Genomic DNA, 20,077 nt, shown 5'->3' with positions numbered 1-20,077 from the left:
ACTCCGGTGGGGTTTGCGTGCTATAAGTCAAATCTTGTCCAGAGTTAGTTGGGATGATAAATTTGCCGCCGTCTCCCAACTGCTGCTGCTGAAAAGATAAACTAATCTTCCTGACTTGCATTCTTCAGATCACTCTGATGACATTCTCTTCCCCGAGATGGGTTTTCTGTTTGCCTGTTAAACACAAAATTAAACGCATATCGATTAGAACCTCTTCACAGGCCTGTAAGTTGCAAATCGAGCAGAAATCATCCGATAAAGCGGTACTCATTACCACACGCAGGTTGCTCAATAATTCATTCCCTCGATGGGTGGAGAAGAAACCGAAGAATAGAAGCTCAATTACAGCGTTGTAATCGTGCCAAGAGGATATCGAGAGTAGAATTATAACGCCTTTTTGGAGCTAATAAACCGTTCGCCATCTAGCCGGCGATCCTGTGCACTAAAAGAACGGTGCACTGATTTATAGCCAAAATCGGTCCGTTTTACTCCGTATCTTCTCCCGGTGACCATCAATCAGAGTCGCAAGTGGCAGCTACGCGAGACAAAAAGGCCATTGCATACCATTTAAAACAACGGACAGCGAAATCGAAAGCGCGCTGACAACTGTTGGTTGGATTGGAACGATTCTCTTTTTTGCTTCTTCTTCTTCTCCAAATGGATTAATTTTCTCGCCCGGCGAAACCTTCTCTGATCCATTAGCGCGAGACTCGGATATTGCTTATCAGATCCGGTATACATATCCGGCAATGGTTCCATTTTCATTAGCTCGCGAAAATGACACTTTCACTTAGCGTTTGGGGAAAATGGTTTCCATTGTCTTTTTTTCGGAGGACTTCATTTTTAAAGTTTTTTTGTGTGATCCTTTTCCTTCACTTATAAAACGGAAGGGCAACAAAATCCCGGTTTTGGGTGTGATATGTACATTAAAACCATTAAAAAAACGGTGGAAAGAATTATCTTGACTTTTTCCCCCCGTTGGACTATAGAAAGCTACTCAATACACCATCACCGGGAACCATTAAAAGCCCGTCGCAACAAAGGATGTACGTTGGGATGCCTCCGGGATAGGGAAAGGTTGGTTTAGTTAAGCGATAAAATTAAATTGAACAGAGTCCGAAACTTCAATCCCCGCCACATTCTACTCAACCCACACAGAAGTACACGGTGACAGAGTACGTCTCTAGCGACCCGCTCCAATCATTCGGTGTGCTGAACTGGCTGGGATCCATCCAGGGTTGGAAGTTTTTCGGAACACACTGGTAAAACGGGAAAATCTCTTTTTAATTTATTTTTATATCCTTTCGGCAAACTTTTCCGTCTTTCTGTACCTTGGTAGGGCACGCAAGCTATCATGCGGATGCGGCGAGTTGCAATCCAGGGGACATTGTATTCTCGGCGGGAGGATAAGAGTTTCTCGCGTTCGCTTGATCGGAGGGAGTTAGAGTCATCGAGTGCATTCCAAAGATTGGACCGATACCGATAGAGCCCGGTGGGAAAACCGGGCAGCGGCATGGTAAGAAGAGCGTGTTGTTTAATGTATAGTCACATAAACTTTAACATTATCGTGCCCGGCGTCCGGGAAAGCGTCGATCGTCCGGTTGATGGTAACGTTTAATTTCCATCTACTCCAAAGGCGCCAGCCAGGGGTTCGTTGCTGGATGCGGAGCGGCGAAAAGGGAATAGTTTTTGCTCCGCTAGCCAGTCTAGCCGCGAAGCAGCGAATCACGGCAAATTAATCCACTATAATTGAAATTTATTCAATTTCATCCTTCCTCCTATCAACCGTTTGTTAACAACTTTTTAGTATGCGTCCGGTTCTGTGATGCAAAAAACTGGCTGCCTGAAAGCAAGCAGAACAAACTTTCACCGTTGGGCCCTGGGTGGAGTTCCTTTTTTTGTATCAGAGGCTCTACTCAACAAGTTTTAAGGCCCACACACACACACACCGGAAGGGGATGGAAATGTAATCGCTAATGGATAGGAAAAACTACTCCCGCCAGAAGAGGCATTCGGGACGATGCCGTTCTAGGTCCGTCGGTTTAAAGAAAGGACATTGTGTGCGTTTGTCGCACAACAAATCAATTCCATTAACACAGTTGAGCCTTCGGGACAGTGCAAACAAGCCCACCCTTAACGCACGGCAGAGGACAGGAAAAAGCTCACGCAAACGCCTAATCCTTCCCGATCGATCAGAGCCAAGCATGTTTGTTTAGGACGCCCCGATACAATCTTGTACAGGGTTGTGTGAGATGTGAGATTTGCCCAATAAAGCACACAATACACACACACACGCTCCGATATCTGAAGTAGGACTTTAAAGTTGTTCTCTTCCTCATTTCTGAGTCGTTGCATAGTTGATGAGATTTACTTTCTTCAATTAGCTGATCGCCCTTAGTTGATTTTTTTGTGTCCATTCGTTTCGTGACCCAAAGTGACTTTTCGTGTTCGAAGGACGAGCCGAAAAAAGAAACACGTTACATCCGCTAGTAGCCGTGAGTTTTAATGCCAAATTACCAGCCTAACAGCCCTGGCAGGGACGATGTAATTCATCTTGTGCGCTTCAGGACCTATGTTTAAGGTTCAGCTCGAAGCTTGGAGTGTTCTGTCGCTGTAAGCTAGGTCGCTTATCAGCTTTTCATCCCCTGTGCACTCCTCAGCCCTATCCCTACCGTCGTAAATACAAGTCAGCGAGCAAAGACACTTATACCAGCACGAGAGTGTAATGAATAAATAAATTAAAATGTCTTATTTTTGCTTTCAATTTTTCTTTTTTCATTTTCTTGCTGTCTTGGCGCTTTTGCACACTGCTGACGACTCTTCTTGGAGGCGCTTTCTTTATCTTTACGACGTCGGAAAACGGAACCCAGCTCTGGCCGCTCCCAGGGAAGGGCAAAATTATCAACCGAATTTATGTCCATCAAAACCCCACCACTTCCACTGGCACTTTGGGTTGTGGGAGGTGGGAGCGTTTATCACTGGTACAGTTTTCCATTTTTCGACAGGCCGGACAGAGTGACTCGACAGTTCGTTTCTGGCGTCTTTCTGGTGTGATTATTTATTTTCGCCTTCGCCTTCCAAGAAGTTGCTGGAGGGCGCACGGCGAGGATTTAGCCCGAGCAAGGACAGTTGCACTTCCGGCACATCGGTCCGGGCGCTTCTTATCACCTGCACTTACGGCGCGGTTACACAGCAAGCAGAGTCGGAAGTGATCCATTTCGTACGGACCGTTCGTGTGTTCGTGGCTGGCTCCTGGTGGCCGTTCCTTTTCGAGAGGAAGACACTTGATCAGATAAACATTTCCGCAGCAGAAGAAGCTTCTCACTGTTTGCCTTGGGGACACAGCGTGCGCGGGGGATTGTGGTGTCTTGAGCGAACAGGAAACAAACTGCGTGTCAGCAAATGAGTTGACAGTTTCCTGGGGAAGGGCTTTGCCGAACTATTCCAATAAAAATTGGAAGACCTTTGGCAATTGGCATCGTCCTTTGGCAATTGGTGTTGTGAAATTAACTCAGAATTGATGAACAAGCGAAACTACAAGCCAGAGAGCAGTGAACTGACATGAATAAGAAATTGAAATTGAAGTGAGCAGCGCATCAGTTTGCGTTAAGTGAAAGCTTCGCTTAAGTGGCGGCTAATCATAGTTTTTTCCGCGCTAGTTTACATACCCTAATTTGACACTTCAGCTTCCTTACTTCCCGTAACGAGTCGGCGCACGTGTTCTTTGGGCTCGATTTGTTTTTCTCGTACAAATTGCCTTTTCTACTCACCACACTCACACACACCTTACTTCTCTTCAATTTAGTGCGTCTATAATCTTCGGCGCTGTTGGCCCACGATCGTTACGGATCGTAGACAAACGTTACCCGCTGCGTACTATTCCCGGGCGGTTATTTTGACGAAGGTTAGCGCAACAATCCGAACAACCGCACAAACCTCCTTAGCTGTGTGCGAGCGGGCACTCGATCCGCTTGATGATGATTATGATTATGATGGGGGTTACTTTATCGCTATTATTATTATTTATGAACGCATATTACCTCGGCGCGTTGCGCGTCCCGCACTGTGCGTCGGAGATATGTGCATGGATAAGGTGCGAAGAAAAGTTGTTTTGTTGGAGAGCAGTTGATAATGCTACATATAGCATCACTTTTGACCGAGCAAAAGAATAAGTAATGTCTCAAACTATTTGAAATAATGGAGATGAAGAACATAATTATGTGAAGCTATCTGAGCTGAGAAAAGAAGATAGATGTTTAAATATCAGAGAAACAACTCTAACAAAAGTAATACATACACTGTAAACCCAGTAAAACAGAATCAAATTCACAGATTATGCAAGATAAAGGCAACCCTATAACTAAAACCATAATTTCTGTAATAAATATATGCTATACAAAGTTTGAAATCTTGCTCTTTGTTAAGATTTTAAATTCCTGCAAAAAAAAAAAAAAAAAAACCAAAATAGAGGAAAGAAAGCTGTGACAGAGTGAACTAGCTTTACAGTGGAGCTCTTAATGAGAAATTAAATTAGAAGAATGAAACATTCAAAACTTCAGAATGTTTTGTGTGCTTAATGCATTATCAGAGGCATGTAAAACTCTTTACAACCAATAATCTAAATAATTTTAAATAAAACGTAAAGCCTACATGCTGAAGAGTTGTCTCTTTCGCAGTAATTCAAATTTGATATAGCTTCAGACATGGTTGCGAATAGCTATTTTTGCTTTGAAATATAACACATAATTTCCATTTCTCCTGCTTCGAATTTCATCTTTCCTTTTCATCTACAAAACTTTTGCACTCACCCAATTGAGATGCTCCACTGGTCACAGTGCGATCTGGAACTACTCCACCACGCATTCCAAGTGGCTGGCTTGAGCTTCAATCCAGACCCACTCGAAACTTCGCAGCTAGAAAAGGATGCAGCATAAAAATCCAATTCATCTACCGCCCATTCGCGACGAGCTGGTCCACCGAGCCGATTCGGTAATCGCTCGCAACTCCCCTGGCAAAACCGCACAAACTGCCCCCGATGGAAAACAGTTATGTTAAACGGATTATGTTCATTAATTTTATCTCGCGAGCTCATTTGTCCGCCCCGCCGTCTGTGGACGGGCGTTCGCGGGTCAAGCCGCCGAACCGAGGCCCCGGCGTTGAAGAAACGCAAACGTGCGATCACTTTGTGTGTGTGTGTGTGTGTGTGAGTGCAACAGGCGTGCTTCGTGTGTGGTGTGGTGGGATATGTAGACCACAAAACCAGCCAGCACACACTACTCCGCGGACCAGCTTCCAGTGGTGTTCGAGCATTGGATTGAATTAAAAATAAAACTCCACTAGCGGGTGAAGATGTTTGCGACCGACTCGCAGCGACCGCGACATCTACTCCCGGGTGCTTGTGATGATAAATATTGGGCGTGAGTTTTTCCACGCGAGATGCGTTTGAAGCGATCGTGTATGCGTGTGTGTGTGGTTTCAACAAATTTGTCGACGTCTGGCTGCTACAAAATACATTAGCCGTACTAATATGGCCGTAAAATTGTTTCCAATTTTCCCACAAACTTGTCGATGATGGAAATATACGTCCAGTGAAAGATTTACGAGCACTTCAGAGGTCTGTTTTTAGAGGTCTTCAACCAGTGCCAGCAGTGTGTGCCGTGCCATGCGCTTGAGCAGACTTGAGATTGGAAGAACTTGCCATGGGAAGAACGACATTAGGCGAAGAAGCAAAATATTCTCTGTAATGAACGCACGTACTTGGTGAATTATTGAGGCATTCATTGCGCCATAACGTACAACGGCTTTGAACTTGAACTTTGGTTCGAAATTTGGGTACAGAATTGTGCAAAGTACGTAGAAATGAGGCTTCTTTGTGTGTCAGGACTGAAATGTTGCGAAACCGAACGTGCCGATGTCAATGTGCCTGTGCTACGGGTAGAAGCTGGAAAATCAAGATTAACATTCCAACCCTCTTTTGATACTATGGGCTACATTCGTTGCACAATAATGCTCCTGCTTACCTGCCCCTCGCATATGACTTTATTACATCGGTTCGAACTATGTCCTTGCACCACAAAACACATTTCTTCGTGTCAGTGCATCATTCCGGTTCAATTTCATCGACTTTTAGGCATCGCAAATGGCAGAACAAATCACCTTTGCCACAATGGAAACTACAGGCCGCTGGTGGGCGGTGAACAGGGCGACATGAATAGCTTGGAATGCCGTCAGAAATATGCACCGAACATGCAACGAACATTACTCACATGCCTGTGCACATATCATCAATATTGTTCAAAAATTAGTCACCGATAAAAATCTGACGTGCCTCACTGATTCCTTCACTGAGTCTTGGTGCATGGGTGTGTGTGTCTACATGTCTATGTGTGTGCAAATGAGGTCAGGTTAGCTGAAGAAGAAGGTTCTGAAACACGTCACCACCAACAACCACCTACCTACCCCAAACAGGCAGACCTGGCACCCGGGAACTACTAATTAAGCCTAATGGCTTCATCGCATGGTAGCTAGCGTTTCCCTCCAAAGCAAAGGGTGCCGGCTGGCAGGACTCGGAAGGCTTCAAACCACCGTTCGTTAGCAGTAAGTGGTTTCAGGGTTCAGGGAGGATTTTTCGAAGTCACCTTCCCCCCGCTTCCTCGACTAGGAACTGTCGGTGTGAAATTGTCCAATTTACCTGAAACTTTACGTTTGTTTTTACCCCTTTAACGGATCGGGGACTTTACGGGTGGTAGTGTGCGGAAACGGGTGCGATAGGGTAATACGGGAGAAATTGTAGCCTTTTGCACGTGTCCCAGTGCTATGGGTACTATGGGTTTGATGTGGACAAATAGGTGAATTGAGTTTTGATTTAAATAATGATTCACAGAAAATTTGATTTAGGCAAATCAATAAGTCTAACCATTCCATTCGTATGCTTTTTACAAATGACTGGGAGCCGCAAGAAAGTCACAAGATCAAAGTTCATGAATTACTGCAAGGTGTATTTAATATAGATGTTGAAGCATTTAGTACATTGGAAGATCTGAGTTTGGTGTGTAGTTTTGTATGGAGTTGATTTGTGATATGATTTCAGTCGACAAGCGTGCATGAAAACTCCACTCATATGGAATATCTAGCTAGATATCTAGTATTGGAGAAAAAGCTAGCTAGTATCGTGCATCCCTCAATTCTGAAGAATTGAGGCTCTACTTGTGTTGTTCACAGTGTTTTAATATATATTGTGTGTCATTTTTTAAATGATAATCTGTTTTTCAGTTAGCTCTCAATATCTCTATAGAAAATTCCAATCTAAATGCAGAACATATAGATATAAGATGCTCATGTCAAAAAGCCTGTTTGAAGAAACTGTTTGAATCATATATTCAACTTGAACAACATATGGTGTAAAAATGTTTAGCTTGATTTTTCGTTTACCAGCTACGGGTTGTAAAACCGAAGATAGAACCAAAGAATTGATTAGAAAGGCTAGTAACTGTTTATTTCTTTTTTATGTCATGCATCAGCTAACATATAGATGTTTTATTTTCAATTTTGGATCTTTCCTCAAGAATACTAGTTACTTCATTTCCCACTGTGCACCGAGGTCAGAGCCACCGTTCTTTTGTATGGGTTCTTCTCCGCTGCTAATGGAGGTCACCGGGCAAAACGGCTACAGTACCCCACCACGCACATGTGTGTGGATGCAATCTAGCCCTTACACCACCCCTACACTAGTGCTCGTTCCTCTACCGCCTGCCCCCGAAACAGACAAACATTATCACCGACGTGACCCAAACGTTGCCCGCACGATGGCAACGACAACGACGACGCTACGCGCCTTATGGGAAGTGAAGGTGGCTTCGCCTTTGTGAAAGCCTTTTCCGCGTGTTCACTCTCATCACTCGCATCTTGCAAATGCTTCCAACGCCGAAGAAAAGGAGGTCAGCATGCGGAAAGAATCGACCATAAACCATACGCTTCAGCCCTTGGCCTCGGTTGCACGCAGCGTGCTGGAGAAAGAAATGGCCAACAAACAGCATAATGCTCACCACCACCCTCCGACCGCCTAAACCATTTGGCATATCTAAATCTGTGTCGCTCTGCCTGTCCCCCAAACTCCCAAGACTTCGACTTATTGGACGCATCATCTCGGCTGCCCCAATGGGTTCGTAGTTACGGCGATAACTTTCGTTATTGTATTTTATTTCATTTTCAATTATTTCTTCCCTTGCTGGTGCCATCGGGGGAACGCCTGGCCGCTTCTCGATGGGGCGGAAAATTGTGCGCACACCATCTTCGGGCGGCTCGGTGCGGGTCATCCGTGAGGCTCCCACCGTATGGTGAAGGTTTATGATTGAACATATGTACAGTATCGGACAGAATGATAGGACCCTAGTTTTTTCAACGCACCGTACACTTTTTTTGCCACGTTACTTGTGTTTGTGTGTGTGTGTGTGTGTGTGTGTGTGTGTGTGTGTGTGTGTGTGTGTGTGTGTGTGTGTGTGTGTGTGTGTGTGCGAGTCTGTGTGTGTGTGTGCGAGTGCGCGGGTTTTTGTCTGAAGAAACGTAGCTTGACATGGTTTCATATTGCATTGAAAGCATTCTGTTTATGTGTGTTATCATGTGAAACAGCGTGCGTTCACACTTGGATAAATGCTAAAGTTTGCATCGACAGCAGCGCTTGTTCCCCGGACGAGAACGCAGGTGTGCTGTTTCATGAATGTGAATACGACACCGGTGCGAAATGAAAACGCGCACAATAGCAATGAACTCGGCATTCCCTCACAGGTGTTTCTCCAGTGCACGCCATTGAAAGGCCTGCGTGCATCTTTGCGTTGAACGTTGTGTGCGCATGGGAAACTTTGTGTGTGCATTGAGCAAGCGCGCAGGTGTTCTTTTCAATGGGCGTTTTGTTTCATGAGCGCGGCAGTATTCTGTTCTGGTTTTGAATGGATACATGCTCACTCGCTTACTCATTGATTGTTTTTATCCATACGCTTTTTTGCTGCTCGACAACGATGTGATTCATCGCGTATAAAAGCAGAACGCAGGCAGTGCACGGCATCAGTCGTGTCCAAGTTTTTAACCAGTGTGTTCTTGACGGTCTAAGCAAGCAATTTTTATTACAATGGGTCGAGGTAAACATTGTACCGATTATCAGCGCCATATCATTAAGCGAATGGCGGCTGCTGGCATTAAGCGCAGAACGATCGAGTTCGTGATGGAACGATCGCGCACTTTTGTGGCGAACGCGCTTCGGACAACCGAAACGCGCAAGTCACCCGGACGTCCTCGGAAGACCACGGCGGAGGAAGACCGTAAGATTGTTAACATATCGAAGAAACATCCGTTTAGCTCGGCACCAGAGATCCGAGGCAGACTGAAATTGGCGGTGACGCCGAGAACAGTTCAGCGAAGATTGGTCAGTGCCGGGCTACTCGCGCGAGTGCCACGCAAAGTGCCCAATTTAACACCTGCGCATAAAAACGCACGGGTGTTATTTGCAATTGAGCACATGTTCTTTGATGAAGAGGATTGGCGCAGGGTTTTGTGGTCAGACGAGTCAAAATTCAATCGACAGGGGTCGGACGGACGTAGGTTGGTTCGGCGCCCTGTTAATTGTGCTCTTGATCCGAAGTACTGCTTCAAAACTTTCAAGCATGGCGGTGGTAGTCTCATGGTGTGGGGATGCTTCTCCTACTATGGGATGGGTCCGTTGGTTCGAATCCACGGTAATTTAAATCGGTTTGGGTATCGAGATATTCTTGATACTCATTTGCTATCACACGCTAGGAAAAACCTTCCTCGGTCTTGGATGTTTATGCAAGACAACGATTCTAAGCATACTTCCGGGACTGTCCAAACTTGGCTTGCTGACAACAATGTCAAAACAATGAAGTGGCCAGCCCTTAGCCCGGATCTCAATCCCATTGAGAACCTCTGGGCAATTTTCAAGAAGAGGCTGGGTAAAAACATACCGGAAGATCTGGATCATCTCTTCGATCACATGCAAGAGGTGTGGAGCAAAATTCCACCTGAAACGATCCAGAATCTGGTGATGTCGATGCGTCAACGCATGATTAATGTCATCGTGGGCGACGGCAATAAGATCAAAAACTGAGCTTATTGCATTTTTGAATAGGGATCACTGCTCGCGAGGGCGGTGGTCCTGCAAATTACAACAAAAACCTAACCCAAAACACAAAAAAACTACTGACAAATCTATCCGAAACGACCTACTTGTGAAACAAACACACACATCAATACACATTCAAACATACATACACACACACACACACATGCACACACACACATACACACACACACAAACACAAACACATACAAACCACACATAAACTTGACCCAACGGGTGCATGGTGCGTTAAAAAACCAATGCCCTATCTTTCTGTCCGATACTGTACCCCTATCTTCGCCCGGTTGACCATATTTCGTTAGGACGCCGACCTCGTAAGCGGACTAGGGGGCAATGCGGAACGTTAGACACCGCACCCGATGATGCCTAACCATCGATAGCCATAGCCTTTTCCTCTCTCTCTCGAAGTTCGTTCCGTGTGCCCATTTCGGGCCGAACACAATGTGCGAATGAATTTCCCCGTCCGATGCTTGCCCGATTTCCGCCCTCGTCCGCAGCGACTCGCGCAGACCCTTTGTAAGCCCATGTTGAAGCATATTGGACGATGGGAAAAAAGGGCATCGTGTGTTGACGACCTGCCTCACGGACAGCCAGCCTTTTACCGGCGTCCCGTAGCAGTACTGTGGCCTGCACAGGGTCATCAACTCGTCCCACTTTCGTAGGTCCGCAGGAACCGGATGGGCATCGGAGCATTCATCTTGTGTGCGTTCGCGCAGAGTGTGGATTTGGGCTGAGAGTCATAATTTTAGCAACAACATTAGACATGAAGCTTTGGCAAAGAGCAGTTCCCGCCTTTCGGTGCGGCAATTTTCAACTTCCTAATGAATTTTCTTCCTTTCTGCGGGCATTACCGGCACATACTCACCACGCACACACACACACAAACGCTCTTCAAACACCGTTTTGCGCGAAGATTTGTAGCGGGAAAGGATTAAGCAAAGCTTCTGCGGGAAGTTCGCAGGAACTTCTTGGTGGAATATAAAGTTCAAGCCCTTAAAGATTTCTTCACTCTCAAGCCCCGAGCGCGAGATAAACGTTTGAAGTTTCGCAAGGCACATCATAACCGCGCCGCTAACAGAGTTACAGTACGGCACACAGTGGAAGTACCGAAAGGTAACGTTGTAGTTCCGTAAGCTCCTTCCTTTGGCAGGTTGGTGGTGTAACCGTGCACAATATCATCATCATTGCATGCATAATTTATGTGTCGATGCTCGGGTACGCTCGTGCTGGGTCCCTGGCAAAAGGTGTTAGAAAGGAAGCCCACCTTTCTTTGTTCCTTGCACAGCGCGAACGCTGCCAAATGTATGGCAGGAAGTGCGCTGGGTGCAACTTGGTGCAGTCAATCATGTGACAGCGTTGTTTTTTTTTATTTGGTGTGTGCATTCTTGCTACTGTAGTTGTGTGCTTGTGTTCAGTGCGATGAATTATGCACACCTTTTACCAGCGTACGACTGTCGGAAGACATTGGCTCTAGTTTCTTATTTAGCTTTCAATGCAATTGCTGCCGTTTTCTCTTGATGCTTTGTGTTTTTGAAAGGTGTAAAATAAGAAACGAGATTTTTTGGGTGTTGTAGATTGTTTTCGCTCATGGATGATAAATTGACGCGACAAGTACAGACATGCCAACAAGGAAACATAAAGCGATGTCACATTCCATGAGTTTTCTGTTTTCTAGTGGCATTTTGCTTATACAAGTAAGATTCTTGTAGAATTTTTTTGTTTTCCATATTGATTATTTTTGTTGAATTGTTTTATATTTTATATGAGTTCATATAGATAAATGTATATTGGGGAAAATTCTTGAATCTTATTGATGATTTATTCTTAATAAATTAAACAAGAGAAATATTGTGATGCATCACAATCCTATTTTTGTGTGCTTTGAGTGGTCATACTCTTGTTTATTTTACTTATTCATTTAGAGCTTATCTGTAATTTTTGTTTAATTTTCAATCTTAATTTAACGTTGTCTCTTTATTCTTTGTTTCTTTTATGTTATGTTCTTTCTTCATTCTACAGTTTAACAAATTTTGCTTGTTTGTTTCATTATCTCTTTTCTATTATTTAAGGTGATTTGTTATTTGCTATTGATTGACGGTAATATTTTCGAATTAGTCATATAAACGTTTGCAGTTTGGATGGGTCATATAGTTGTGTTTCACCTAGCTTTGATACTGTCCTTTGTATTTATCTTTTATTTTTTCCCTTACCTGTCAATTTGGTCCCTTTGCCAATATGTTTCTTATTTTAAAGATTTTTGTCGTACAACCAATTGTATTGATTTACGTTAATTGTTGTCGTATTCAAATTTGTGTGACAATTGTTAGTATTTTATTGAAAGCTTCGAGGGATTCAACTCCAATTTAATTCTCTGAGTTCCTTAGTTTTGATGTAAAGATTGATTAATCCACTTTTTGGCATGAAAGAGGATCTTTTCAATAATCAAGAATCTAATGGTACATGAATTATACTTGAACGCATAATTCTAAACCTCTCTATAATTTCTAGTTTCTAGACCTCAACGTTTGTCTCCCCACACTGGAACGCATAATTTGTAAATCACTCGTCGGTGCAATAAAAATAATAATAAAGCAACGAGGGCCACCTTTCATGCCATCCGACAACAACACCCAACCGCCGCCCGAATACCCTGCTGCGTAACGGTTTATCGGCATTGAATGGAACAGCATCGCGAGGGGCACCGCACTCGCTCAATGCACCACCACCATGAGTGGAAGGGAAAGTATCCACCCTACCCTCCCCTTTCCCTCAGTTGCATTCATCACATCACACCATCCTGCTGCGTGTTGCACTGTGCACAATTTTATTTAACTGCCATTTCGACGATTCCGATCGCAGCGTGCCAAGAAGCGCCGTTACCGAGGGCTCTTCTTTTCGGATAATTTCGACGCACACACACACACGTACGAATGGGCACGGGCGGTACCCGTTAGTTAGGTGCCGAGTGGATGGCTTCATGCTCACATATGCTGCCCTCAGGGGCGCAAGATTTCATCCACCAGTCACGAACAGCGGACTCATCCAGCGCTCTTCCCATTGTGCGGCACTTAACGGAATCCCGTCGGTGAGGAGTCGCCCATTCCCCCGTCCAGTGTGGCTTCAACTTCAAACGAAAGGGATCGATCGAATACGTACGGATGGGTACACCCGATAATAAGGCATCGCACATTCCGCTGCACATCTAATAGAGTTGGTGTAAAATTTAACTAACCCACTTTTGCATTCACTTTTCCACCAAAAATCCCGTAAACTTTGATGTGCTTCGAAGTGTTTCTTCCGCTTCCGAAATCGTCACATCGTCGTACCCTTCTCGTACTGCCCTGCTTTACTGCCTTTACTTCCGAAGCACCGAACACACCCCACTCCCAGTGGGAGATCGAACCGCTGCGAAGAGGCAGGAACGTGCTCAAATATTTGCTTCCAAAATTATGCGGTTCAGTCACGTTTTCGGTAGCGGTCCTTTCGAAGGTAGCGTGGCGGAAGGCGAATCTAGGAAATCCTAGCGAACCACCGACCGGGCACGCAAACGGTCCACCTTTCCTTGGGACGATCCTCTTTCGGGACGATTCGTCGAATCATGATTGGTAGCGATGATGCACCTGACTTCAAACACCCGGCAGTGCCAATTTTCCAATAAAACAACACACGATGATGCGCGCTAGATTTCTTGAGACGCTGTTCGCCCCAAAAATCGATTCCGAAGCTAAGCAAACGTGTAAAAATAAATTGGGAAGCGTTGTTTGGAGCGTTTGATGAATGTTTGAACTCTTGGGAGAGAAACCCGTATAAGCGCTGCTCTGCTCGGACTTTGGTGGGTTTGTTTGCGCTTACGGTCGTACGGTGAAATGGCAAATTATCAATTTTCAGTCATTCTCAAATATGGCACCGAATCGGTAACTTCCGCGGTTTGAGGGTGCTTATTTTCCCGAAGCGAAGCGGGTAACATCCACGAACGGTGAAGATGGTTTTGGGGCGTATCGTTTGGTGGCTAATAGTTTTTCGTCGCTGTCCGTTTCTCGTTTCGAATAGAGGGCACCACTTCCGATGGAGGAATATGTGGCGTCGGATGGGGTCTCCCATAAGCACTTGGCCTCGTTTTTTCTCTCTCTCTCTTTTTGGAGATGCTTCCTTCCTTCGGCTGGCATTAGGCTGCACGAGCAACGGTGATGATTCTGCCGCTATCGCATTGCGGTGAAAATTAAACCAATTAATCTCGTTTGGTTATTAATTTGTTCGGCTGCTAATTTAACGCTTTCACTCCCTCCTCCTCCCCGGATTGGGGAGGTAAATTAGTAGCTGTGTGTGGTTTTTTTTTTCTTGTTGCCTTTAGCGCATCGCGTAGCAAATCACAAGCCACATTTCATGTGGAGAAAGGTGTTAATCTTGTGGGGTTTTCCTTCGGCTAGCGTTTTTCACCAGCTGGATCGTCCATGCGTATCGCGCGGGTGCGCATATAATTTGGTGCGTTGGTGCGCAGCAAACGGAAGCGATCTAGATAAAGCAAATATGGATTAGCGTTCGATACGCAGATAGCGTGTTGGCAACGTTTGACCAGGGCGCATCTTTGATGAAAATGAAAGCGGCAGGTCAAAGTAAAAGTTGTAGGTGGGCAGCAGAGCAGAAAAGACGAGCAAGTAAAAAAAAAACTCATTTGAAGGATTTTACTCTTAATGGTGTTTTATTTTTAACTTTAATCGTTTTTTTCATGGTTCAACGTACTTACATTATCAATATAAAAAGAAAAGTAATTTCATGGTGATAATTTTTGATCCAAATTTTTAACTGGCATTATCTAGTGTTGAGTCTTCCAATAAATGTTGTTAAGCGCGAATTAGTATCATTGATTTATCTATTTATCATACCTAAAAAAGGTTTAAATTGTAGGATTTTTTTTATTTTCTTCAAATAGCTTCTTATCTGCTTAAACCTAAACAAATTCTTGCCCTCACCTTTTGCATTAAATGCTGTAACTGGTCTTTATTCAAGTACTCGTTCATAATGGCATTAAGTGTATCTTATAATTTGACTAAAACAAGTTTTACTATTTTTTAAATAATTTATCAAACTTTGCCAAAAACAAAAAAAAAGGTTTTGTCAAATTTTCGATGGGTAAATAATCCTTTATTAGTTGGATAAATTGTAAAATAGATGAAAAGTGACACAAGAAGATCACTTCAAGATACTAAGCAACAGCTTTTTAAACACTAACAAAGGTAACGATACGATATCCTGTCTTGTAAAGCTTATTTTTCAGTGTTTTAAGAGTTCTTGTTCACAAAAATGGACAATTCACTGCCAAAAATCCTCCAGTGAAAGAAATGATTGCGACCTTCCATAAGGCCAAATCCATAGTCGCTACTCCCGGAAGAGGCCGTCAATCGATGCTTACCGGTATTCAAAAACGTATTATCTTATGGGAATTCAAACAAAATCTAATTCAAAGATTACGTTAAATTTTGTAATTAAAGCGATTGACTCACAGACGAAATCGATGCTTACTGTCAAAAATTGATGCGCACTGTCAAAAGTGTATGCCTACGAGGCAAAAATGTTGACACTCTGTCTAAGATTGATGCCTTCGAGACAAAAATAGCTGAGTTAGAGTCAAAATTTAACGTCCACGGCTGTATAAAAGTCAGTCTACAAACAGTACAGTTTTACAAGTTGAACCTAGATCAGAGGCATTTATTGAAGAACGCAACGAACTTTTTTGATGCCCTCTATAAAGAATTTTTGATAAGTTGTTACAATAGATTGTAGCTAATGACATGCCAAAAAACTATCCAATCTTGTCATAATATCGCTTTACATTAGGCATAACATACATATAACTTTTTTGGATTTCAAGGAATATAAGAGCAGAAATATTTAAATGTAATTTGCTAGGTCTTTTTTTCACTTTATATAGTTTATAGCTGCCTTGTAAATTTCCTTGTATCTGTTATCTTTTTTTTTGTCTTGTAAGAGAAAAGTCACTCACGTTATCTTCCTAATTTTGTAATGTTCATTTTTTGTTTTAGGTGCACGGAGACTTTCTTTGTTGTTGCTTAGTATTCTTTTTTGTTTTATTTCTCAAAGAAATACTTTTCCGAGCTATCTCGACCTGCATGGACTCTTGTCCGAATATTTTATTATATTCCAACGTGAACGTAGCTGTCAAACAAATTGCTAAACAATTCAAACATCGTTGACTTACAACTCACCCGTTGTATTTGACACACTTTTCGCTCCTGCAGCGCCCTCCTCGGAACATGGAAACTCAATTCCTCCCGGCCACGGATTCCAGATAAATTCACAATCTTTAAACGAAACTTTTGCGTAATCTGTGGTGTGAAACCCCTCGAACCCTTCCGACGCATCCGTTGCTTCTTTACGTCACGTTCTGAGGATTCTCATATTTCCCATACCCGCGCCAGAACAAACTGTGTCACACGAGGAGGCTAATACATTTGCTCAACCTGTTCCAAACTGCGAGCAGCAGCAGCAGCAGCAGTACCACTCCATCACGTTAATTTTCTCCCCAAACCCACACCATGGGGTGGACGGCTCCATCATGAGTACCCCTTTTAATGGGGCACTTTTCGTGGCACGTCCCTCGGCAGGTTCAACTCGCTGAGTTGGGGCGGGATGGAGACACTTCTTATTAATAAATATCCTGCCCTCTCGCTAATGTGGAGCACGCGGTGTGAGAGTTATTAGATTGCGAGTAGCGGCACAAGTGTGATATCCGTAACACACACACCCGGGACGCACGAGATGCAGCCGCTGGTCTCTAATTCACTTCACACGATGCGTGTGCGATGTTGCTTTTTGCTTAGAAGCGGCATCATGAGAGGTTATTTCACTAAATCAACAACACACACACACACACTCGGCCCCATCTCCATCCTCCCCGTTAACCGACTTGTCCTGTTACCCCACCCACGAGGGCCGGGATCGGATCGCACACCTACGCGCGCCGGAGCAGCTGCCGGAGGCTAATCGTTCGCTCTAGATGTTAATCAAAAAGTCGTGTCACATTAAATTATGACTCGGGTGACAGTTTCAACATCAACATCGTCACCGTCGTTTCACACTTTTTGGCCGAGCGCGTACCAGCCGCGGCGGGAGGTCCACAGGGAGGCTGTGAGGGTTTGAGTTTTGAGAATGTGTTCTCAGCATAAGCGATCGGTTGACTAGAGAGCAAAAAAAAAAAAAAAAAGACGTTAAATGTTTCCTTGCACGTTTATTGGATTTATTTTTAGAAACTTCGGTTTTCTAAAGATCAAAAGCATGTCGTTTATGAAGTCTTTTTTTGTTGTGCGAAATGAAAATGTATCTTGCTGAGCGACCACAGAAGAGGCGAACAAGTTTCCCATAAAACGTGCCCAGCCTATCGCCTATTAGCATAAAGAGTGATAAAAATTCCTCTATAGGAATCCAATCTAAAGTGACTGATGAAATAGGCGAGCTTTTTGCAAAACACACACATACACACCATCAAAACTCGCGTAAACTGCATCAAAGGAGATTTCGCGGTGGAGGAAACTGCTCAAAACCCCATTAACATGCACAATCAGGTAAGGAGTATTTGGCAGAAATTCTGTAAGAGCTCTTTTGCTGGAAGAGGATATTTTTTAAACGCTTCAACCAATAGTTGTAATGCTTCCGCCATTCCACTGCAGTGCCTTATTCTGCTTTTCTCATAAGCATCAATGAAATGTTCTTAGTGCAGAGCAGCTTTTTGTGTGTTTGTTTTTTTTTGTAATGCACGTTGGTGAGATATTTTTGAATCAATTGGTTGCTTGCTTTGCGCTAGCGATTTTTCTTTTCGTATTTTGTGTTTGAAGTGGTAAAATTTGGTTCCTGTTTTCTTCCTTCTTTCCTTTTCGTTCATGGCAATGTTACCGAAGTGCTTCCGCTCGAATAGGATGCACATCAAAGCACGGAACGAGTGCTGGGGTAGGGTGCAACATTGCTTCGTGAAAGGAAATGTAGTGCAAATCGCAAAGACAAGTGTTGGGTATAACTCGCTAGAGCTCCCTAGAGCTATTTTTCACATAAAGCAATATCATGATATGTGTTTCGTTTGAATACGATTTGGAAATTCTGTTTAATCCGATTAGATTAATTATTCCTATGGTCAACATAAATTGCTTACATTATTTGAAAAGATTAAAAGAAAAAGACAAAGCGTTAAAAGATCCCTTAGTGAGTTTATTTGTGAAAGTTTATTTAGATTATAATGTAAATAAAAATTATTGAATTCATAAATGTTTTTAAAAAACAACTAACAACAGATGGAAAACAACTTCAGAATAATTTTGTGCGTCACATTGTATTGCGTATGTTGTAAAATGGTGTTAGTATGCTAATATCACCCGAACGGATACGTCCGCAAATTCTTCATTTCACCGACAAGAACCATAGCGGCATAGATTTTGCAACACTTTTAATTAGTGTTCATTCTATAGCTTCCTCCCCAGCGTTTGCACTTCATTATATGTATCTATTTTTTTTCACGCTATTTATGTTTCCTTCGTGCCACCGCTTTTAACTGTACCGTCAGCTCGTTCCGCCATCCTGAATAGTTCTCTGTCATCAACCAGAGCAGCTCGTGGTCCGGTAAACCCACCGGGCAAGAAGCACTGCATGCTAATTAATTAATGTTGTCACTTAAATCACTTTCAATAGCGCTCGGCCATTCCACACCACGAGTGGGTTTTTTATTCTCTTCTTGCTGCTCTGCACATCAGGGAATGCTATTCCGAACGCATTCGGCGGCTCGGTACATCATCATTAGGATGTGCATTCCGACGCAAATACTCGGGGTTGCGCCTTCTGAGCGGTCGGGGTATTGTTTTGCTTTGCTACGATCGGAATTTCGTACGCCTAACAAAAAAAGGAAAAACTAACAGCCATTTCAAGGGCGGCAAAAGTGATGCGAACTATTTTCAATATGCAAATGAGATATTTAAGTGTTTTGTATTGGTTGGAGGTTTTTCAAATGTTTTTGTAAATGTCGGTGCGCATTTGATTGCAACATGTGTTGATGAGTTATAAAACAAAACAAAAAATTATCCTCGTGCTCCTAATAAACCGTTCATCATGCATTTGCCTTTCAAAAAAGGCACACAAACGATTGCGTTTTGGCGACACACGCGCTCTGCGTGCGTGCGTACGGTTCGGGTCACAGGTTGACCCCGAGAAAAGGCGATTAATTTGTTATCCCTAACTAATGACCCCCAAGCACACGACGCACGGTGCATCATGCAATGGCCCTGCGTGCAGGTGCATCGTGTTCCGGTTTTAATTCGCGATGTTTTATTTCTCTGTCCTCCCCCCCCTCCGCGCCTGCGGCGACGACAACGATGACGACGGGAACAAGCAAAACACATAGAAACAAAACCAAAGCATGTGATTAAAATACACTTCACCAGCTGGGGACGTTCGCACGCACTACGGCGCAATTGCTGATCGGCGGTCGGTGGTGGCGTTTTTGTCACGGAATCTAAGTTGAATTATGGCGTTTGTTGAATGCACCGAACGTGATGTTTAAAACGGACATTTGTTGTGTGTTTTGGTTGTTTTTGCTTTGCATTTTCAGGCTACTGGAGTTGCAAATCAATGGTGTGTAATACTATGTTTGTATCTAGTAATTAATATCTTGTTCAGTAGCTAAGTAATAACTGTCGACATTGGTTAGTGTGAATTGTCATAAACCAGACAAACTACGAATTAGAGACTCTACGTGGCTGAATTTCATGTTACTGCCAGCTTAATTGAAGTTCTTGTTAGAGATTAAAAAATGTCTCTAGCTGTCGCAAATTTTAAAATCCCAAAAATAGATGAAGATATTAAAAATGAACTTAATTCAACCAGTTTTTATGTTTGACTATTTAAGCATTTTGAGTTGTTTGAAATTTG

At 43.5% G+C, this 20,077-nt stretch overlaps 1 protein-coding gene across 1 annotated transcript in view; it reads left to right on the top strand.

The window, feature by feature from the left end:
* LOC120959401 (uncharacterized) overlaps positions 1-20,077 on the top strand; it is a 159,745-nt gene that overhangs the window by 100,713 nt on the left and 38,955 nt on the right. The gene's annotated exons all lie outside the window — the stretch shown is intronic.

Source organism: Anopheles coluzzii, chromosome 3 (assembly GCF_943734685.1).
Source record: "Anopheles coluzzii chromosome 3, AcolN3, whole genome shotgun sequence".
Lineage (NCBI taxonomy): Eukaryota > Metazoa > Arthropoda > Insecta > Diptera > Culicidae > Anopheles > Anopheles coluzzii.
Note: the sequence above shows the minus strand (reverse complement) of the source record. Positions and strands in the feature narration are given on the sequence as shown.